General features: G+C 51.4%; 2 long non-coding RNA genes and 1 other non-coding gene across 4 annotated transcripts in view; all 3 read right to left on the minus strand.

The window, feature by feature from the left end:
- Positions 1–22,429, minus strand: part of LOC141077453 (uncharacterized) — a 128,769-nt gene that overhangs the window by 33,538 nt on the left and 72,802 nt on the right. The window lies entirely within an intron of this gene.
- On the minus strand, positions 3,641–7,467 carry LOC141077443 (uncharacterized). The gene is made up of 2 exons (XR_012227560.1): positions 4,723–7,467; positions 3,641–4,473 (listed from the first exon to the last, which is right to left on the minus strand). It is a non-coding gene; the product is annotated as an uncharacterized lncRNA (long non-coding RNA).
- On the minus strand, positions 7,914–7,996 carry TRNAL-CAG (transfer RNA leucine (anticodon CAG)). The gene has a single exon. It is a non-coding gene; the product is annotated as a tRNA-Leu (tRNA).

Genomic DNA, 22,429 nt, shown 5'->3' on the forward strand with positions numbered 1-22,429 from the left:
ACTGTCGCGAACCTCCATTGCCCGGTCTGCCACCGGCAAGGGATACAGTAACCCAGCCAGCCTCTGTTTAGAGGAGCTGCTCCGAGCATAAGAGGCGTATGCCTGAATGTATTTTTTAGCGTCCCGAGCCCTGTGCGGCCACCAATAAGAGCTTGCCAGGAGTTTTGTGGTCTGCTTGTAGCCAAAGTGACCATCCACCCTGGACGCGTGTGCCCACGTGAGAACCTTGGACCGTAGATGAGGCGGGACAAAGGTCTTGCCTGGCAGCAGTGACTTGAGGACGACCGGAGCCACGGTCTTCAGATTCCCAGTAGGTGGCGCGGAAAGATCTGCAGGCACCTCCGCAGAGGCTACTTGGACGACTCCCCCCATGCACTTTCCCACACAGTCTTTGCTCCATTCTATTATTCTCCCCGAGGAGAACTCTATATGAGGGGAATGGCAACAGAGCCAGGGAACCCCGAGGAGCACCTGATCGATGCCCTCTGGCATAATGAGCAGGGACACCGTCTCCCGATAAAAAGGTGGAATTGAGAGCTTAAAGGGGTGCTGTTTGGTGGGTAATCTGGGATGATAAGGTCGACCCGTTTACCACCCTGATGGGTACTGAGTGAGGAAGTGGTACCAACGGGATAGCGTGCTGTTGGGCGAAGAACGAGGACATAAAGTTCCCTTCTGCCCCGGAATCCATTGTGACCTGTACCTCCCAGGAGGAATCACCGCTATCTAACATCCCTTGGAGCGCTGGATTGGGGGAGACGGTCTCCATAGCGAATAGACCCTCACCAATTACCAGTGGACGTGGTCGTTTTTTCGGCCGCTGCGAACACCTGTTAGCCACGTGACCAGACTGTCGACACTGGTAACAGCGTGTGGAGCGTTGTGCCGGCCGTGTCTTGAGACCGGCGTGGGACACCTCCATGGGCTCTGGAGGTAAACTCTCTTGCTCAAGAGGTTCTAGAGGATCAAAGAGGTTGGGAGCCAAGCTAATCTTCCGTCTGGATTGAGCACGCTCCAGCCCGCGCTCCGAAAAACGGAGATCGATGCGGGTGGAAATAGCAATCAGCTCTTCCAGACTTATGGGAACCTCCCTGGTAGATAGAGCATCCTTAACATGCTCCGCCAAACCTCTCCAGAACACAGGGATGAGGGTTTTATCAGGCCATTCCAGCTCGGAAGCCAGTGTCCGGAAACGGACGGCGTACTGGCTGACCGAGAGGGATCCCTGTGTTAATGCTAGTAACTGGAGAGAGGTGTCGTGAGTGACCCGTGGCCCCAAAAAGACCTGCTTCAGAGATGTTAGGAACTGAGCAGTGGTCCGAATCACAGGGTCACCACGCTCCCACAGTGGCGTGGCCCACTCCAACGCCCTGCCCGACAGAAGGGAAACGATAAACCCCACCTTAGCCCGCTCTGTAGGGAATCACGCGGCCAGTAACAAGCTGGATAGAGCACTGGCTCACGAAACCCCTGCAGGAGGCAGTGTCACCAGAAAATTTATCAGGCAACGGGAGGCGGCAAACTGTCGGTGCAGACGTGGACACATGCGAGACAGCCTCTGCGACTGACTGCACAGCAGCCTCAGTAACCTTCACAGCTGAGGCAGAACTCTCGAGAGTCGCCAACCTGCCCTCCAGCTGCCGAATGTACTGCAATAGCTGCTGCTGGTCCGCCATTACTAGCCAGACCCTGGCGCTAGTATAATGTTAGGGACGGCGGAACGCACTAAATATAAAATAACGTAAAGTGCGTTTGCCACCCGGGGTCCACCGTGCAGAAGGTGTTAACACTGCTGCTAGCTGATGCCGGACGTACGATATGGCGGTATAGCGCACGTAGGTTGAACGTCACCCAGGTGCGCTGAGCGATCTCTGTTTTACTCACAGAGATGCCTTAAGTGCAAAACACAAAAGGGCTGAGCCTGTCAGTGTCACAGGTCTCAGAGGTGTGCACGCACGGTATATGGTCACAGGAGCTGGGCCCTTGGCAGAGGATCAGCATCCGTCTAGACCTACCGTGTATGCGGCGTCGCAACTGCGGACGCCAAAAGGAGCTGCAGACTGCAGCGCAGCGACAGACACTGCCGCTAGTCGACAATGCCCAAGAGGGGGCGCACTGTCGGACGCTAGTACTGTGTGGATACTTATTGTGGCTATAGCTTGCCACTGGCTGGCGCTGACTCTAAAGCTAAGTCCCTATACACACTCGTAATATCAGAGGGAGGGGATCTTAATGAGTCATTCGCAGGTTCATGCATCCATCATCATTCACATAGTAGCAGAGTGGCCATGCAAACTTTTTATAGCCAGGACCTTCCGGAAGCTTCCAGATCCCTGAAATGGACCAATCAGATCTGGAGAAGGATCTGGACATGTGGCTCCCGATCTCCAATGGGAGATCGTCTCGTGAGCATACTCAGTGGAGCGACAGAAGGACAGCCTCTGGAGCGATTTGCTGCTGAGCAGCCTGCATTGCCATTGCTGACCCAAAGGTGGCAGCAATAGCCAGCCCCACAGAGCAGGTCTGGGCAGAGCCTCTGGGAAGCCGGGATTGCTGAGCAATCTTCTCTGCGGTCGAAAGACAATGGGATACCGCAGAATGTGAGGTTCTGGATTCCTGTTGAACCACTGCAGGAACCCAACACCTAACAGTAATGATGTGGCTGGGCTGTGTGTTCTGTACGCACAGGACCTGTGAGAGGGGAGGAGTCAGGGTTCACATGATCAGGGGCCTCTGTGTCTGCACTCTGCAGGACTCTGCTGTGCTGGTTGTCTTGGTGCTGGATGAGGTAAAGTTTCTGTGTGGGGTCAGGAGTGCTTTACAGGGTGGATGTAGCAGAGCTGTGTGTGTACAGAGCAGAGCCGTGTATGAAGTGTACAGAGCGAAGCCACATGTGTACAGAGCGGAGCTGCGCGTGTGTGTGTGGGGCGTACGGAGTGGAATCACGTGTGTATGGAGCCGCGTCATGTGTGTATGAGGTGTACAGAGCGGAGCTGCACATGTATGAGGTGTACAGAGCAGAGTTGTGTGTGTACTTGGTGTATGTAGCGGAGCCATATGTGTATGGGATGTACAGAGTGGAGCCAAGTGTGTACAAGGCATACAAAGCAGGCTTTTCCCAAAGGACACAGGAGTACATGGCGGAGCACTTTAAAACTTGCACATGACAGTCCACCAGAAGTGATGTACTGGAAATTAGGTAAATTCATGAGGAGATTGTGACGGAACCAGGAATGCTTCGGATCCATCACCATGTCCTCCTCCGACAGTGCGGACAGCAGGATCGCCTTGGAATCGGGGATGTTGGCCATGTGAGTGGATCATGATATGTCCTGCACCGGGAGGGTCAGGTGGGCGTTACAATGGGAGCTGGGCTGCTATAGAATCTTTCTCTTTCTCATTCTATGTTCTGTCTTTCCCTCTATTTTTCTTTCTCCCTCTCTGGTCTTTCGTTCTCTAATCTTTTTTTTCTTTCTCTCTCACTGTTCTTTCTTTCTTTTTCTTTCCTTTCTTTCTTTCTTTACTTCTTTCTCTCTCTCTGTTCTTTCTCTGTCTCTGTGTTATTTCTTTCTTTCCCCTCTTTCTTTCTCTCTCTGTTCTTGCTTTCTTTCCCCTCTTTCTCTCTGTTCTTTCTTTCCCCTTTCTCTCTCCCTGTTCTTTCTTTCTTCCCCTCTCTCTTTCTCTCTGTTCTTACTTTTGCTCTGTTCTTTCTTCCCCTCTTTCTTTCTGTTCTTTCTTCTTTCTCTCTCTGTCCTTTCTTCTCTTGCTGTTCTTCCTCTCTCTGTTCTTTCTTTCTCTCGCTCTCCTTTCTTTTTTCTCTCTTTCTTTTCTCAGTACCTGTCAGTGTGCCTATAGTACCAGCCACTGTGCCCATAATGCCAGCCACTGTGCCCTCTTTACCAGTCAGTGTATTCAGCAGTGCTAAATGGGTGCAGTTGGGCATGGACATGAGTGTGAATAGTTGTGAAATGGGTGTGGTCAGGGGCGTGGCCTAAATTTTGCCACGGCTCGCTGTGCGCGCCGCATTATTTTTCCCTCTTTTCCTTCTTCAAAAGTTGGGAGGTATGCAATAAGAAATGTTCACTAGTTGCATGCTCCTGGCCAAATGGATACTGATTAGTGTGCAATAAAGAAATCACACCAGAGACACAGGCGGATGTAACCTCTCTTCGATCAATCTATGGCACAACTCCAAGAGCTTTATTAATCCAAACATAGGTTTATATATCCCCTGTAAGGGGGCTCTAAAATGGGAGTGATCGGATGTATTCCATTGGTTAGTGGGTTGGGCAGTGAGCTAGTCCGTGGGCGGATCCATAAGGTAATCTGGCTGGGTTGGTCCATGAGGTCATCAGAGTGGGCGTCATCGTGGGCGGATCCATGAGGTCATCAGAGTGGGCGTCATCTTGGATACCAGCACATGGTGTGTGGTGAAACAGGAAATGGCAGCTATCTTTAGTGTCCCACTTTGATCTGAAAAAGCTCATGTAAGGTGAAATAATACACTTTATGGGTAGTTCTCAATCTCTTATGTCGAGGTTATTTAAGTATTTGATCTTAAGGCTCTCCTCAACATATGTATGCATGGTATATGCCTGTATGAATGTATGATGGTATATGTGTAGATATATGCCTGTATGTGTAAACATGCATGGAATATGTGTATGACTGTATGTATATGCATTGTGACACTTCGACTATCTGTGGACGGGGAATACTCACTTGGCCAGTCGTTGAGGCATACGCTGGGACACTCAGGGTTAAAACAAAAGTCCAATCGATTTATTAATACTGAGCATAAACCGAATCTCAGGTACTTGGTAACTTGCAGCACCCCGTGCACTGTTCGGCTCTACAGTACCCATGGACCTCACTGAGTCTTGGTGTACCTAACACGGATTAGTGTCCATTAACTGTCCACAGGTTCCTCGATACCTCTTATCCTCAGAGGCATCCTCTCCCGAGGTATACCACAGGTTTTCTCTCTCTGGCACAGCCTAGCCAGCACTGCCCGTGCACAAACACACAGACTCCATCTTGGGTCTTCAGACACACCCCCTTGGGTGGGGTATGTAGGTGTCTGGATCCACCCATCTCTCCAAGTCACCTGGAAGCCTTCCCAATGTATATTAACCTTCAGCAGTACATCTGCTGAGCAAAACAAGCCCAGGCTTCCATCACAGGGCCACCCACCTCTGTGATACATACCGCCCATTAACCACATGGACACTCGCCATACCACATACCTCCCCACTCTGCCTAAGGCTCCGAGGCTTGGCACTTGCTATTACCCGACCAGAAACCCATCTCAGTCGCCTCTGAAAGTCACACCGTCTGTCAAAATCGGGCCGAATCACTGAACCCTTTTGGAACTATCCGTCGTCCGACTCCTTCACCTCCTCTGATAGTGTTGCCCCTTTGTTGGACCACCCCCATCCCTGGCGGTCAGTACAGTGTGGTGATTCCCTGACACCTATACCTTCTGTCTGGTCTGACCCTTTGTCACCACGTCTGCTACAGGGGTTTCCTGCCTAGGTCACGCATCACTGAACTCACAGAAGAGTCACTACTTCTAACTCTTCCTTGTCCTCTTCCATCAGGCCACTTTCGGTTGTCTCTCTATTGACAGTTTCTCCTTTTGTCTTTATTACCCAGAGAGGAGTCGTTCCATTTATCTTCCGGTTGAGTACTTCAAGCCTTTAAAGAAACCCTCGTCTCTCAATACCTCGAGTTGAAAATGGCCGCCATCTTCTTCGTCTTTCCTGCAGCTGTTTATTAATTTGCAGTCTCTCAAGTGTCAGCTGCTCTACCACTCTTAGGTACGCCATGCGATGTTCCAGGAGCATTCGGATATTCTCAAGGCTCTAGATTGATCCGACAAGGAAGAATGGAACCATCCCACCTTCACCAGCTACCTGGGCTTCATCATCAGCCGGAATCCTCACTCTAGCCACAGCAGACTTATCTACGATATAAGCACCTCTATATTTTCCAATATGGCCTTGTTCACTGATTGACACGTTGACAAGTGACCTCTGAGCTCAGAGACTTCCTTCTCCAGCTCATCAACTCTGTACTCAGCCACTTGTCTCAGGTCCTTTTCTCGCTCGACATGGTCTCTTATTGTCTCTTTAACCATCTCCACTTCGTGAGCCTGTTCCCTTTTGGCTAGCACGTGTCGGACCATAAATTCATTAATTAAAGTTTCAGATGGGGCAGCTTGCCAATCCACTCTCTGCTGCTTCAGAGTTCAACCTATTTCTTCATCTGCAGGTTAAGATTTTTGTGGGTCTTCCCTCCATTACCATCAACCACCCCTAGGGCCTCAACAGGGCTCTCTGAAGAGTCAATGTTCTCGCTCCCAGACTCCATCTCTCCACCCTCGGGTTCTCTGGAGTTCTCACCCCCTACTGTCCTGTTGTCACACGCCTCAGTATAGTTCCCTTCCTCTTCCAGAATTTTGGCACAGTTGTCATTTTCCACCACCTCTGAGGCAAATGAACCACCAGTCCACTCTCCATAACCTTTGTGGGTTTTCACTCCACCTGCACTCTCTGGGATTTCTCCTACCACGATCTTTGCTGAGGCATCTCCACCATCACAATATGTCAGTTTAATTTTCAGCACATCAACTGTTACCTCTGTGCTGGGGTTTGTCAGCGGCAATGTGACCTCTTTATCTAGGACATTAAGTTTGTTTGCACCTGACCCCGTCTCTTCTTCAGAGTGTTCAGCCTGACCTGCCTTTCTGCAGCCGCCATGTCCCTGACGACCAGGGGAACCCTTGCCATTTTTACTCGAGTCCACCTTGCCGCACTCTCTTCAGACATTTCCCTCTCCTCCCTCAGTTCCCAAAACCATTTAAAGTCCCGGCCTTTTACAATAGGGAATGGCAAGTCCAGGACTACAGGGACGTCATGGCTGGTAATAATCGTGGGTGTCTCAATCTTTATTTTTTTATATAGCGCTAACATATTCCGCAGCGCTTTACAGTTTGCACACATCATCACTGTCCCCGATGGGGCTCACAATCTAAATTCCCTATTAGTATGTCTTTAGAATGATTACTCTGGACACTAGATAATTCCTAGGGACCCCATGGATGCTGTGGACTTCCATCTTCCTTTTGGGAATCAGATAGATTCCCGTCTACACCACCACACTTCCTCCTCCAGCCTCTGTCTTCCCCCCTCCAGCCCCTGACGCCCCCCCCTCCAGCCTCCTTCCTAATTTAGAGCTTTTGTTTTTTTTATCAGCATAAATTGTCATTTAAGAAACGATTGTCCATTCAAGAAGAGATTTGTGTTGGCAGATTATCCTAGGAAAGCGTGTTAGATGATAATAATCGTGCTGCCCATCTCACCCGACGAGCAAGCAGCACCCTTGTTCGTTGGGTGAATTGACCTTTTAAGGGAGCCTGACGTACTCACTAAATTGTCCCTATCCCTAAGTTTTTTTGGATGCAGATTGCTCTCACACGAGTGTTTTTTTGATTTGGAAAAGAAAGAAATGAGGATGGAGAATCAAAACTTTAAGGCTAAAAAATATACTCACACATATATACACCAACTGTATAGACACACATATAAATATTTATGGTGTATACATTAGGCTATAAGACCTGGAGACTGTTATTACACATGCTGCCACTAGGTTTATTTTCTTTTCTTTAAAAAAAAACAAAAAAAAAAAACTGTCGCTGTCAGGAGTGGGATTCGAACCCACGCCTCCACGTGGTGACTGCAGACGCTGAACACGCTCCCTGGTGCACAACAGCTTGCACCTCCAGGGACCAGTACTGCTGCTGTCAAGGAGTGGGATTTGAACCCACGCCTCCACATGTGGTGACTGCAGACGCTTAACACGCTCCCTGGTGCGCAACAGCTTGCACCTCCAGGGACCAGTACTGCTGCTGTCAGGAGTGGGATTCGAACCCACGCCTCCACGGGAGACTGCAACCTGAACACAGTGCCTTAGACCACTAGGCCATCCTGACTGCTGACATTGACATGCTCCCTGGTGACACAAGAGTTTGCACCACCAGGGACTTCAGTACAGATCTGCTGTCCAAATCAGACATTGGGGCCCCTGGTGGGACTTCTGGCAAAGCCAGAGGGGACATTGGTGTGACGAACAGCCCACCGCCGTTCGTCTACTTACGGGCGACACTAACGGGGGTCCCGCTGCCACCAAAACGCGACGGACAGCGGACCGTGTCACCACTATGTCACAATCCCACCACTGACACGGGTGTATCAGCGGACGGAGGGACGTGACACAATGCCGGCACACAGCTATCACAGGCACCGTTGGGGCTTATCTTAGTTATCCCACCACCGGCACCATGTGACAAAAATATCCAGCAAGCTAATCTCGCTCTACAATTTGCCGCAGGGGGAGTTTAATTTGGATGCCCCACCACTGCTATCAATCTTCCAAGTACTGCGGGGATTTATGTATATCCCACTTTCTCAGTTCCACTTTGGAACTCACAGCTCTCCGGCGCCCCCCTTACCCTCAGGTCAGTCAGGGAACTGCACCTAGGATAATTGGTCGCCGGACGGGCTGCCTGTTGTGAACCGGCAATTAGGCTTCTGCAGTAAGGGAATTATCAATGCTGTGGCTGCAGACCCTTATTCAGCAATATAAGACCCTTCTGTACTGCCAGCAAGCCGTAATAGCCGTACACAACGCGCTGCCACCAGTCACGGTTACTTAATTCACAGTGTTAAATTAAGAGGGTCCGTGGCAAACCCTTTGAATTAGTAGCGATTATCTATCAAAGGCGTATAGTTCGAGTCTTAGAGCATGGAGACAGATCTAAATAATTATTTCATTTATTTTCCGAAAGAGGACAGTGATTACAGATAAAAGTTGCTATAAAATTGAGACATAAAATATGTACAGTACAGGTATAAAATAAAAGTGGAGAAAACAAAGAGATTACACTCACAGTTCCATATTGTTCCTTAGGCAGACCATGCGGCTAAGGTGGGTGGAGGCGGAGCTGCACTTCTCCGCTCATCTGGATCTTTCTAGCACGACGACTTGAGCTGTTCTGAGCTGGTTCTGCCAGGGAATGCCTTATAGACTTTCCTATGTGACATCACAGAGAGGTGCATTCTGGGTTGATCCCACCTCTCTTATCCAAGTTATGTTTTGGCTACAAAACTTAGATTAGCTATAACTTTATGGGAGAAGCTGGTATGGACTCATCAGTGGTATCATGTTTCCCAGCGTAATGAGCCCATCAAGAAAACATCAAACATCTATGCGATATGACCGTCCATTTGGGCGCAAATCATATCTCAGGTTCTGGACATCCGAGAGTTTTGCAACAGGCACCACAGCGAAGCTGGGTCTGCTCGGATCGCAGAAATATGATTTTTATATTTCTGCTGGGTATGGTTTTCGCGGGACAATCCCTTATTGTTTTATTCAAACTCCTGGTTTCAAACAAAGAGTTTAGTTCCCGCACTTTTTTTCTCTTTCAGCTGAGAGAAGCCAAATGGTGTGAGGAAGATGGTCTAGCTAATTAACATTCCTGCTCTTCCAGAGGAAGTGGCAGGGTTGATAAAACCTGGGGGGAAAGAATTCCTACTACTGACAGTTTACAATGTCCTAGGATGGAGGATTTGTTAGCACATTGCAACAGAAAACATATCTTCGGGCATTGTACATCACACCTCCCCCCTTAAGAGGGCGCTAAGGAGGCATTACCTCTCGGTAATCTGCCATGCGCACCTCAGCGGGTTCGCCCCGGCGGGACAACCCATCGGCATTGCTGTTTTCACTGCCCTTCCTGTGTTTTACAGTAAAATCGTACTGTTGAAGGGCAAGGCTCCAGCGGAGCAATCTTCCATTGGTTCCGGACACTGTGTGCAACCAGCTCAGAGGGTTGTGGTCGGTTACCACCGTGAAGGCGCGCCCGTACAGGTAGGGCTGCAAACGTTGCAGTGCCCACACCATGGCCAGACACTCCTTCTCGATGGTCGAGTATGCCACTTCCCTCGGCAGAAGTTTCCGGCTCAGGTACAACACGGGGTGCTCTTGGTTCCCCGAGTCGACCTGGCTAAGCACAGCACCGAGGCCAAACTCGCTGGCGTCGGTCTGTACCAGAAACGGGCGACTGCTGTCGACTGCTCTCAACACTGGAGAGTTGCACAGGGCTGCTTTCAAAGCTTGGAAAGCCGCCTCACAGTCATCTGTCCAGTTGACTGTTTGGGGTAGCCTCTGCTTGGTGAGGTCAGTCAAGGGTTTGGCAAGGGCGCTATAGTCCTGTACGAACCGCCTATAGTACCCTGCAGTGCCCAAGAAGGACTTCACCTGTTTCTTGGTCCTGGGGGTGGGCCAGGACACGATTGCGTCCACTTTTCCTGGCTCCGGACTCATGGAACCCCCGCCTACCCGGTGCCCCAGGTAGTGGACCTTGCGCATGCCTATCTGGCACTTCCCCGGCTTGATGGTCAGGCCTGCCTGGTGAAGACGCTTGAGCACCTCCTGGAGGTGCTGAAGGTGTTCCTCCCAGGTGGAACTGAAGACGGCAATATCGTCTAAGTACGCCACGGCGTACTCCTCCAGTCCCCGAAGCAGGTGGTTGACCATCCGCTGGAAAGTGGCAGGGGCATTCTTCATGCCGAAGGGCATGACCGTGGACTCGTACAGTCCAAAGGGGGTGATAAAGGCGGATTTCTCCTGCGCCTCAGGGCTCAGGGGAATCTGCCAGTATCCCCGACTCAAATCCATGATGGATATGTAGTTGGCGTTTGTCAACCGCTCGAGCAGATCCTCGATGCGCGGCATTGGGTGGGCATCAGAGGTTGTGATGGCGTTGAGCCCCCTGTAGTCCACGCAGAACCGGGTGGTTCGATCCTTTTTAGGAACGAGGACTACAGGTGAAGCCCACGCACCTTTTGACCGTCGAATCACTCCCAGCCTTAACATCTCATCGACCTCTCGGCGCATGACTTGTTGCACCGTTTCAGAGATCCGATAAGGTGTTCGCCGTAATGGGGCATGATTCCCGGTGTCCACCTCATGAACCGCTAACTCCGTCCTCCCAGGACGGTTGGTGAACACGGGCCGGAAGAGTTCCAGGGTGGCCATCAACTGCAACCGCTGGGACACGGTGAGCGAACCACTTATCTCCATGTCCTCAATGGACCCATTGGCCTTGGCCTGGGCCAGCATGTCCAGGAGGGAATCTTCCTCCCCATCCTCTGGCAGATTGCAGACCGGTAGGACGCAAGCTTCACGTTCGTAGTGCGCCTTCAGCATGTTGACGTGAAAGGCCTTGCGCCTACCCCGAGCATGGTCAAGCGTGACCACGTAGGTGACCGGGTTGAGCTGTTGGTGGACGACGTACGGGCCTTCCCAGGCTGCCTGAAGCTTATCCGTTGGTACAGGGACCAGCGCCCACACCTTTTGACCCACCTGGTAGGTCCGCTCCCGGGCGTTCTGGTCGTACCAGCGCTTCTGGTCAGCCTGAGCCTGCGTCATGTTGTCATGCACCAACTGCGTCAAGGTCTGCATCTTGTCACGGAAGCGCATGACATAATCCACGATGGACACTTCTGTGGGGTTTGGCTCATCTTCCCAGGATTCTCTTATCAACCCAAGGGGTCCCCGGACTCGCCTGCCATACAGGAGCTCGAAGGGGGAGAACCCGGTCGAGGCCTGCGGAACTTCTCTGTAAGCGAACAGCAGGTGTGGGAGGTACCGCTCCCAGTCGCGCCCTTGGGTCTCAACCAGTATGCGGAGCATCTGTTTGAGGGTACCGTTGAAACGTTCACACAAACCATTAGTCTGTGGGTGATACGGACTCGATACCAGCTGCGTCACCTGCATTTTCTCACAGAGAGCCTCCATTAGGCGAGACATGAATTGGGGCCCTTGATCGGTAAGCATCTCCCTGGCAAATCCTACTCTTGAAAAGATGGTCACCAGTGCGTCAGCCACCTTATCTGCCCTGGTTGAAGACAGAGCTACTGCCTCTGGGTACCGGGTAGCGTAGTCTACCACGGTGAGAATGTATCGCTTTCCGGAGCTGCTGGGGACGGACAGCGGTCCTACAATGTCCACCGCGATTCTCTGGAAAGGCTCCTCTATCACCGGCAAAGGAATAAGGGGAGCCTTAAGAGCAGGCCCCGCCTTACCCACTTTTTGACAGGTGGCACAGGAGCGGCAGTAGTGTGTTACATCTGTCCCCATCTTGGGCCAATAGAAGTGTTGAGACAGCCGTGCCTTTGTTTTGCTGATCCCCAAGTGTCCAGCGAGTGGAATCTCATGGGCAATCCGCAACAACTCAGTTCTGAACTGATAGGGGACGACCAGCTGTCTTTCCCTCAACCACTCCTTTTTAGGATCTCCGGGTACTGTCTCCCGGTACAACCTTCCTCGTTCCCAGAACACCCTCTCCTTATCAGACTTGGAGGTGGGCGTCTCGGCGAGACCTCTCAATTTCTCCAGGCTGGCATCTGAGTGCAGAGCAGCCTGGAACTCCATGCTGGAGGCTGCCAGAAGTGACGTCAGGGTCCCCTCTTTACTGGGACCCTCTGGAACCGGCTCTGGGTTCACCTCTGGTTCAGTCTCTCCTGTAGCAGCAGAGGGTCCAGAAGACAGTGCGTTACCTGCGATCTGGGCACTCTGACTGCGTGTGACAGCTGCTATGTATGCTGTCTCCCTGGGGATTTCTTCAGACCCACCAGCTGGTGCTGCCCTGGGCTCTACCTCCCCATCCACCCCCAACACTTTAGGAGCAGTGCTACTTATGGGCCAGTTACCTTCCTCGGTGGCACTGGTCAGCTGCATGGCATTACCTTCCTCATGGTCCCCATGCACCTCCCCATCCTCTTGAGCACCGTTGCTTGCTCCTGCCAGGGGTTCCTCAGCCGTCTCACTCCGCAGAGTGACGGGGCTGAGCACCTCGGTACCTGTGGACACATCTACCGTTTCAAAGAAAGGGTTAACGGGTTCAGTCGGCACAGATACATCAACATCATCATTCCTAGGAAAAGAATGGTTATCAGTTTGCTTTGGTACATTCACATCAGCATCAGCATCATACCTTGGGAAAGAATGGTTGTTAGTTGCATCATTACTCATCAAGGCATTAGCAGGTAACACATTCAGTTTCCCATCATCAACATCATCAGGGTTAACGTTACCCTTATTATCAGTTTGGGGAAGGGTGTCAGGGACATAGTATGCAACCATCCTCCCCAAGTCAGTCCCCAATAAAACATCAGTGGGCAGGTTTTCAGACACTCCCACCTCCCTCAACCCGCTCCCGGCACCCCAGTCAAGAAAAACTCGTGCCACTGGCAAGGGACAACGGGTGCCTCCAATCCCGGTGACAGTCAGGGTTTTCCCCTCAACAAACTCTTCAGGGGCCGCCAGTCCAGGACGGATGAGGGTTCGTTCAGCCCCGGTGTCCTTGAGGCCTGTAGCAAGACGGGCCCCCACCTGAACAGGTTGAACGTTGTCGTCAGCCCTCCCAACCACACCTCCCACCAAAAGAACAGAGGCGTTGGGCCCGGGGGCCTTGGCTGGGGGGTTCTTCGGCCTATTCGGACAGGTGTAAAAGAAGTGACCAGGCCGCTGGCAGTGGTGACACAGGCGACTGTCAGTAGCCGGCCTGCTGTTGGCAACAGGGACTGGGCCTCCGGAGGGACGGCTAGCTGGGGCATTGGGGTTGGTTGCTGGCTTACCCCCTTTCCAGCTGGTGGCGACTGGCCTCCGCGTCTCGGGCTTCCGGTTGGCCTCGTGGTTGTCGGCGATCTGCGCCGCTTTGTCCGCATTCGTTGGTTCGCGGTCCAGGATGAACTGTCGGACCTCAGCTGGGCAGAGATGCAGGAACTGGTCTTTGATCATCAGGTCCCGTAGCTGCTCAAAGGTTTCAACGGACAGTCCATGGATCCACTGGTCAAAGTGGGTCCTGAGTCCTTGCACCACATCACTGTAGCTATCGTGTGGGCCACGTTGGAGGTGTCGGAACTTCTTTCGGTATACCTCAGGTGTCAGCCGGTATTTGGCGATCAGCGCCTGCTTTATGGCGTCATAGTCATCATCGGCTTCTGGCGGAAGAGAAGCAAATGCCTCCAGGGCTTTGCCTTTTAGCCCTGGGGTCAAGTACCTTGCCCATTGGTCTCTAGGCAGCTGGTACTGTCTGCAGGCTTTCTCAAAGGCTCGCAGAAATGTGTCCAAGTCCCCGTCCTTTTCCATCACGGGAAAATGCTCTGGCCGGGGTTTAGGAGTCTGGACGCTGCTGGGCTCACGGCTTCGGGCTGTGAGGGCATTCCCACCCCACTGGAGTACCTCCAGTTCATGGGCCCTCTGCGCCTCCCTCTCGGCTCGCTGCTCTGCTCTCTCAGCCTCCGCTCGGCGCTCAGCTCTCTCAGCCTGGGCTTGACGCTCGGCTTGGGCCTCCTGCCGATATTGCTGGATCAGCCTCACCCGCCCATCACTGTCTTCGGCGGGGAGTGCGTCCAAGGCCATTTGCAGATAGGGGTCCACCCCGTCCTGGTTGAATGTGGGGCCAGCGCTCAGGAGTGGAGCCTCTGCTGCAGCCCCATTGCCACTTGGGCCAACTTCTGCGCTCGCTGGATTCTGGTCGTTGTCCAGCTGCACTAGAGCCGCGATCATTTGAGCTCTGTTTTTGTTCGTGGCGTCAAGGCCTTGGTACGTGCATAACCCAGCAAGAACTTCCTTTGTCTGCCGGTTGTACCAAGGTTCTCCTTTTGCCGCCATGGTTGCCAAATAAAAGATAGAAAAAGAAAAACGAAGAAATGGGAGGGAATACTTGTATGTACACACAAATGTCTCAGAACTAGTAACCACTGAGTCTGTTCTCCAAAACCTATGATGCAGGATTCCCGCAGGAACCGTGCAGGTTTTTAGTGAGAGGAATGAATGCTCAAACCAAATCACTAATGCTCTAGGATTATCCCACCGCTCTGCCACCAATATGTGACGAACAGCCCACCGCCGTTCGTCTACTTACGGGCGACACTAACGGGGGTCCCGCTGCCACCAAAACGCGACGGACAGCGGACCCTGTGTCACCACTATGTCACAATCCCACCACTGACACGGGTGTATCAGCGGACGGAGGGACGTGACACAATGCCGGCACACAGCTATCACAGGCACCGTTGGGGCTTATCTTAGTTATCCCACCACCGGCACCATGTGACAAAAATATCCAGCAAGCTAATCTCGCTCTACAATTTGCCGCAGGGGGAGTTTAATTTGGATGCCCCACCACTGCTATCAATCTTCCAAGTACTGCGGGGATTTATGTATATCCCACTTTCTCAGTTCCACTTTGGAACTCACAGCTCTCCGGCGCCCCCCTTACCCTCAGGTCAGTCAGGGAACTGCACCTAGGATAATTGGTCGCCGGACGGGATGCCTGTTGTGAACCGGCAATTAGGCTTCTGCAGTAAGGGAATTATCAATGCTGTGACTGCAGACCCTTATTCAGCAATATAAGACCCTTCTGTACTGCCAGCAAGCCGTAATAGCCGTACACAACGCGCTGCCACCAGTCACGGTTACTTAATTCACAGTGTTAAATTAAGAGGGTCCGTGGCAAACCCTTTGAATTAGTAGCGATTATCTATCAAAGGCGTATAGTTCGAGTCTTAGAGCATGGAGACAGATCTAAATAATTATTTCATTTATTTTCCGAAAGAGGACAGTGATTACAGATAAAAGTTGCTATAAAATTGAGACATAAAATATGTACAGTACAGGTATAAAATAAAAGTGGAGAAAACAAAGAGATTACACTCACAGTTCCATATTGTTCCTTAGGCAGACCATGCGGCTAAGGTGGGTGGAGGCGGAGCTGCACTTCTCCGCTCATCTGGATCTTTCTAGCACGACGACTTGAGCTGTTCTGAGCTGGTTCTGCCAGGGAATGCCTTATAGACTTTCCTATGTGACATCACAGAGAGGTGCATTCTGGGTTGATCCCACCTCTCTTATCCAAGTTATGTTTTGGCTACAAAACTTAGATTAGCTATAACTTTATGGGAGAAGCTGGTATGGACTCATCAGTGGTATCATGTTTCCCAGCGTAATGAGCCCATCAAGAAAACATCAAACATCTATGCGATATGACCGTCCATTTGGGCGCAAATCATATCTCAGGTTCTGGACATCCGAGAGTTTTGCAACAGGCACCACAGCGAAGCTGGGTCTGCTCGGATCGCAGAAATATGATTTTTATATTTCTGCTGGGTATGGTTTTCGCGGGACAATCCCTTACTGTTTTATTCAAACTCCTGGTTTCAAACAAAGAGTTTAGTTCCCGCACTTTTTTTCTCTTTCAGCTGAGAGAAGCCAAATGGTGTGAGGAAGATGGTCTAGCTAATTAACATTCCTGCTCTTCCAGAGGAAGTGGCAGGGTTGATAAAACCTGGGGGGAAAGAATTCCTACTACTGACAGTTTACAATGTCCTAGGATGGAGGATTTGTTAGCACATTGCAACAGAAAACATATCTTCGGGCATTGTACATCACAATTGGGATGTCATTTGAAAGCTAATTACCAGACTGAGGTGAGGGAGCAGTTCTTGGGGCTGTGTGGTGCTCTGTTGGGCATTTGTGCACCCTCAAGCCTGCACCACAAGGACCACTTTTATCCATGGACAGCCAGGCTCTGACCCCCTGAATTCAAATTCCATTTGGAGCAGGGGGACAAGTGATGTTGCTGTATGTAGGTGGCCTCCTGGATGATGTTCCTGCCAAGCTTGATTTGCCTGACCCCTTCTGCAGAGTAGTTAAGGGGATTGAGAACCCCCAAGACTGCCCCAGACTGAAAATGTCTTTTCAAATCTGCTGTCCAAATCAGACATTGGGGCCTCTGGTAAAGCCAGAGGGGACATTGGGATGTCATTTGAAAGCTAATTACCAGCTTCTTTTTCATTACTTTAGTTCTGCAGACAGATGGTAAACGCCATTGTCTGTAAAGACCCCGTTACACACTGCGATATCGCTAGCAATATTTTTGAACCCCTCTCCATAATCTTTGAAAATTCTTGGAGAACAGGAGAAGAGCCAGAAGACTGGAGAAGAGCAAATGTTGTTCCTATCTTTAAAAAGGGGAAGAAGGTGGACCCAGGCAACTATAGGCCGGTGAGTCTGACTTCTATACCAGGAAAGATCTTTGAACAAATTATTAAACAACATGTATGTCAATACCTGGATAAGAATGAAGTGATTAAACAGAGTCAGCATGGGTTTCTAACTAATAAGTCATGTCAGACTAACTTAATTTCCTTCTATGACGGTATCACTGATTGGGTGGATCAAGGAAATGCTGTAGATATAGTATATCTTGACTTCAGCAAAGCATTTGACAAAGTCTCTCATACAATCCTTATTGAAAAAATGACTAAGTATGGAATGGACAAGGCAACTGTTAGGTGGATTCATAACTGGCTTAGTGATCGGACCCAAAGAGTGGTCGTAAATGGCTGCACATCCAGTTGGAAGAATGTCTCAAGTGGGGTACCACAGGGCTCTGTCCTGGGCCCTGTATTGTTCAACATCTTTATCAACGATTTAGATGAAGGAATTGAGGGTAAACTGATTAAATTTGCTGATGACACAAAGCTAGGAGGGATAGCTAACACTAGAGAAGAGAGAGAGAGGATTCAAAAAGATTTAAATAAACTGGAGAAGTGGGCAGCAACTAACAGAATGGTTTTTAACAGGGAGAAATGCAAAGTACTACATCTGGGCAATAAAAATGAAAAAAGCATATATAGAATGGGAGGAATAGGGCTAAGTGACAGCACATGTGAAAAAGACTTGGGTATACTAATAGATCACAGACTGAATATGAGTCAACAGTGTGATGCAGCAGCAAAAAAGGCAAATGCAATTCTAGGCTGTATTAACAGAAGCATACAGTCTAGATCACGTGAAGTCATTATTTCCCTCTACTCCTCTTTGGTCAGACCTCATCTGGAATATTGTGTCCAGTTTTGGGCACCACATTTTAAAAAAGACATCAACAAACTGGAGCAAGTTCAGAAAAGAGCGACCAGAATGGTGACCGGTCTGCAAACCCTGTCTTATGAGGAAAGGTTGCAGGATTTGGGAATGTTTAGTTTGCAAAAGAGAAGACTGAGAGGAGACTTAATAGCTGTCTACAAATATTTAAAGGGCTGTCACATTGTAGAAGGATCAACTTTATTCTCATTTGCACAAGGAAAGACTAGAAGCAATGGGATGAAACTGAATGGGAAGAGACACAGATTAGATATTAGAAAAAACTTTTTGACAGTTAGAGTGATCAATGAGTGGAACAGGCTGCCACGAGAAGTGGTGAGTTCTCCTTCAATGGAAGTCTTCAAACAGAGGCTGGACAGACATCTGACTGGGATGATTTAGCGAATCCTGCTTTGAGCAGGGGGTTGGACCAGATGGCCCAGGAGGTCCCTTCCAACTCTACGATTCTATGATTCTATATTGCTGTAAAGTCACCGATTTTGTGACGTTGCAGCGATATTGCTAGCGATATCCCTGCATGTGATACTTACCTCCGACCGGCTCCCCCGCTGGTTATCACTGATCGCGCGAGAAGCTCCTGGTCCATTCCTCGTCGGCCACTTCCTGCTGGGCTTCCTGTGGCGCCCAGGGCGGGAGGACGCAGGATCGCCGCGTCTGACAGGTAAGTAGCGATCCCCGTCCCCAGCAATGTCGCTGGTGAGATCTGCCTGTGTAGCAGCTCACTAGCGACCACCTAGCGATGCACCAGCGATCCTGACCGCGTCATATCGCTAGTCGGGATCGCTGGTGCATCGCTAGGTGTAACGGTACCCTAAGTGTTACAATGAGTCACTTCTAACTGGCTAGATAGAAAAGTTGCAGACTCTAATCTCAGGATAAATTACCGTATTTTTCGGACTATAAGATGCAACGGACCATAAGAACACCCCAATTTTCAGTAGGAAAATAGGGGGAAAAAAAATAATGTGTCAAATGGGGGTCCGTCTTACAGTCCGAATTCAGCTTACCTGGGAAGGGATCTGGCACAGGTGAAGTAGTCACAGGGGTCATTCAGTGGTCCAGGCTCGTGCGGTGGCGGCTCTGTGCTAGGGCAGGTTGGTTGTGCTGGGGCAGCTGCGCTGGGGGAGAGGCAGCAGCGCTGAGGCAGGGGCAGCAGCAGCGCTGAGGCAGGGGCAGCAGCAGCGCTGAGGCAGGGGCAGCAGCAGCGCTGAGGCAGGGGCAGCAGCAGCGCTGAGGCAGGGGCAGCAGCAGCGCTGAGGCAGGGGCAGCTGTGCTGGGGCAGGGGCAGCTGTGCTGGGGCAGGTGGGCTCTGTGGTGGTGGCAGCGGGCGGCGCTCTGCGGTGCGGTGGTGGCAGCGGGCTGTGCTCCGGTACAGGGACGGCGGCTCCGCCGCGATTTCTTCGCAGCCCGGAGGCCCCCGCACTTCCCTTGCTGGCCGCCGCCATGTTGCAGTGGCCTCCGGGAGCATGGACGCCGGAAAGAATCTGCCGCAGACCTCAAAATTTGAAATCTCATTTTCAAAAGTGAGAGCCGGCTAATGGTGCCAAAAATGAGAGCAATAGCTTTAACAACCGGTTCCACCGAACCGGGGAGAACCCGCTGAATCCCACCCCTGGCTGCGCCCCGAGGGCTCATAGTGCTGCACTGTGTGGAGTGGGATTCGAACCCACGCCTCCACGTGGTGACTGCAGACGCTGAACACGCTCCCTGGTGCACAACAGCTTGCACCTCCAGGGACCAGTACTGCTGCTGTCAGGAGTGGGATTCGAACCCACGCCTCTACGGGAGACTGCCCCGAGGGCTCATAGTGCTGCGCTGTGTGGTGCGGGGTGGGCAGGGTCAGCGCTGCGCCCCCAGGGCTCATAGTGCTCCGCTGTGTGGTGCGGGGTGGGTGGGGTCAGCGCTGCGCCCCCAGGGCTTATAGCGCTGCGCTGTGTGGTGCGGCGTGGGCGGGGTCAGCGCTGCACCCCCAGGGCTCATAGTGCTCCGCTGTGTGGTGCGGGGTCATCTCCCATCTCCTCCCTGGCTCTGTGCTGCTGTGTAAGATCGCTTAGTGGTGGGGGAGGGGAGGCAGTGACTGGCCGGTGGGCAGGGTCACTGTGCTATGGGAACCAAGATCCGGCCTGCATAGAAGGTGGAAGAGGGAGGAGTCGTGTGACACGCCGAGCTGCCTGTGACTCATCCCCTGGCTCGGGGGGCGGAGTCAGCGCCGTGCAGCACACAAACAGTCTCTCCCTGGCTTGCAGTACAGTGAGGCTGGGGGATGGGCGGCTGGGCTCTGTGTCACGTGGCTCCGAGCCCACCCCCTGCTTTCTCGGTCTAACTGCAGCAACAATGACGTCACCTGAGCGCCAGATTTGAACCTTGGAGCTGCCGGCCGGTAACTGTATGCCTGTATGGGGTCAGCTGTGGGGGGAGGCAGGGGGTCCCTGCAGAGTGTATGGGGTCAGCTGTGGGGGGCACTGCGGGTAGACAGGGGGTCCCTGCAGAGTGTATGGGGTCAGCTGTGGGGGGCACTACGGGGGAGACAGGGGGTCCCTGCAGAGTGTATGGGGTCAGCTGTGGGGGGCACTGCGTGGGAGACAGGGGGTCCCTGCAGAGTGTTTGGGGTCAGCTGTGGGGGGCACTGCGTGGGAGACAGGTGGTCCCTGCAGGGGGAGGTGAGGACAGTGTATGGGCACAGCTGTGGGGGGCATGGCGGGGTACAGGCTTTCCCTGTGGGGTAGGGGAGGGTTAGGGGGGCTGTGTTGTCACTCTGCTGTGAACACTAATTATGAATGCAATATTTCCCTTATTAATTATTGTTTTTTTATTTCTCTGTCTCTCAGTAGGTAACACTTGGGGCAGTCGCCCGCTCTCTGTGTGTCTGCTGGCAATATACGCTCGTAGAAAAAGGGGTTAATGTACCAGTACAATTCATAGGACTTAATTTTTATTCTATGTCAAAATTCAATAATTTCCTTTTCCCTTTTTTTTCCAATAGGTAACAAGGCATCGTGGACACTAAACTGGCTCAAGAACTGGCGGGACAAGGACACCAAGTTTGCCTAATGGACGACATCGCTATGGAGGAACACAGCTCTCCGGCCACCATCATCATGTGGAGCAGCTAAGCCTCTTCATCCTCGGTTTGGGTAAGTGACAATCCATGTATGTATGGTCTAAGGAGCGGTCATGGCACATGTACATACATGTATGTGTAAACATGTATATACAGTCAGCTGTCATGGCACTCGGGAAGTCACACCAGGGGGCTGTGTGGCCCTGTAGGCCTCTACACCACCACACAGCCTCCCGCAACCCGCTCTACAGCACCACACAGCCTCCCGCAGCCCCGTCTACACCACCACACTTCCTCCTCCAGCCTCTGTCTCCCCCCTCCAGTCCCTGACGCCCCCCCTCCAGCCTCCTTCCTAATTTAGAGCTTTTGGTTTTTTTTATCAGCATAAATTGTCATTTAAGAAACGATTGTCCATTCAAGAAGAGATTTGTGTTGGCAGATTATCCTAGGAAAGCGTGTTAGATGATAATAATCGTGCTGCCCATCTCACCCGACGAGCAAGCAGCACCAGGGTGGATAAAAATCTTGAATTTTTAACCCCTTACCTACAATTGACGTAATATTCCGTCCATGTGACCATGGACCTAATTACCATGGACGGAATATTACGTCATCGCGATCAGCGGCGCCCACGTGGTGAGCGCCGCTGATCGCGGCCGAGTGTCAGCTAATTATCACAGCTGACACCCGGCACAATGTGTCAGGGGCGGTCACGGACCGCCCCCGACACGTTAACCCCTTGCACACCGCGATCAAACGCGATCGCGGTGTACCGGGGGTTAAAGGGAAGCATCGGCAGGGAGGGGGCTCCCTCCGTGCTTCCCTGAGCCCCCCACGGCAGCGCAATGTGCAGCGCTGCTGCGGGGGGCTCCTATCCTCCAGGCCCCCGAATCCAAGATGGCGACGGGGGCCTTCGGGGGCCTGAGGAAGCTGGCTTCCTCAGTGCCTGCAAAGCGCAGGCATGAGGAAGTCTGCAGCAGTGCCTGTGACAGATCGCTGATCTGTCACAGTGATCTGTGATGTGACAGATCAGCGATCTGTCACAGGACAGTGATGTCCCACCTGGGACAAGGTAATAAAGTAAAAAAAAAAAAAAAAAAAGTGTTAAAAATAATTAAAAAAAAATCGCTAAATAAATTAGTTAAAAAAAAAAAAAAATATTCCCCAATAAATCCATTTTTTGAAAATAAAAAAAAAACAAAACAATAAAAGTACACATATTTGGTATCGCCGCGTCCGTAATGACCTGCCCTATAAAACTGTCCCATTAGTTAACCCCTTTAGCGAACCCCTTAAAAAATAAAAATAAAAAACGAAGCAAAAAATAATGATTTATTATCATAC

Source organism: Dendrobates tinctorius, unplaced genomic scaffold (genome assembly GCF_039654945.1).
Source record: "Dendrobates tinctorius isolate UK_male_01 unplaced genomic scaffold, ASM3965494v1 ptg000452l, whole genome shotgun sequence".
In the NCBI taxonomy this organism is placed as follows: Eukaryota; Metazoa; Chordata; class Amphibia; order Anura; family Dendrobatidae; genus Dendrobates; species Dendrobates tinctorius.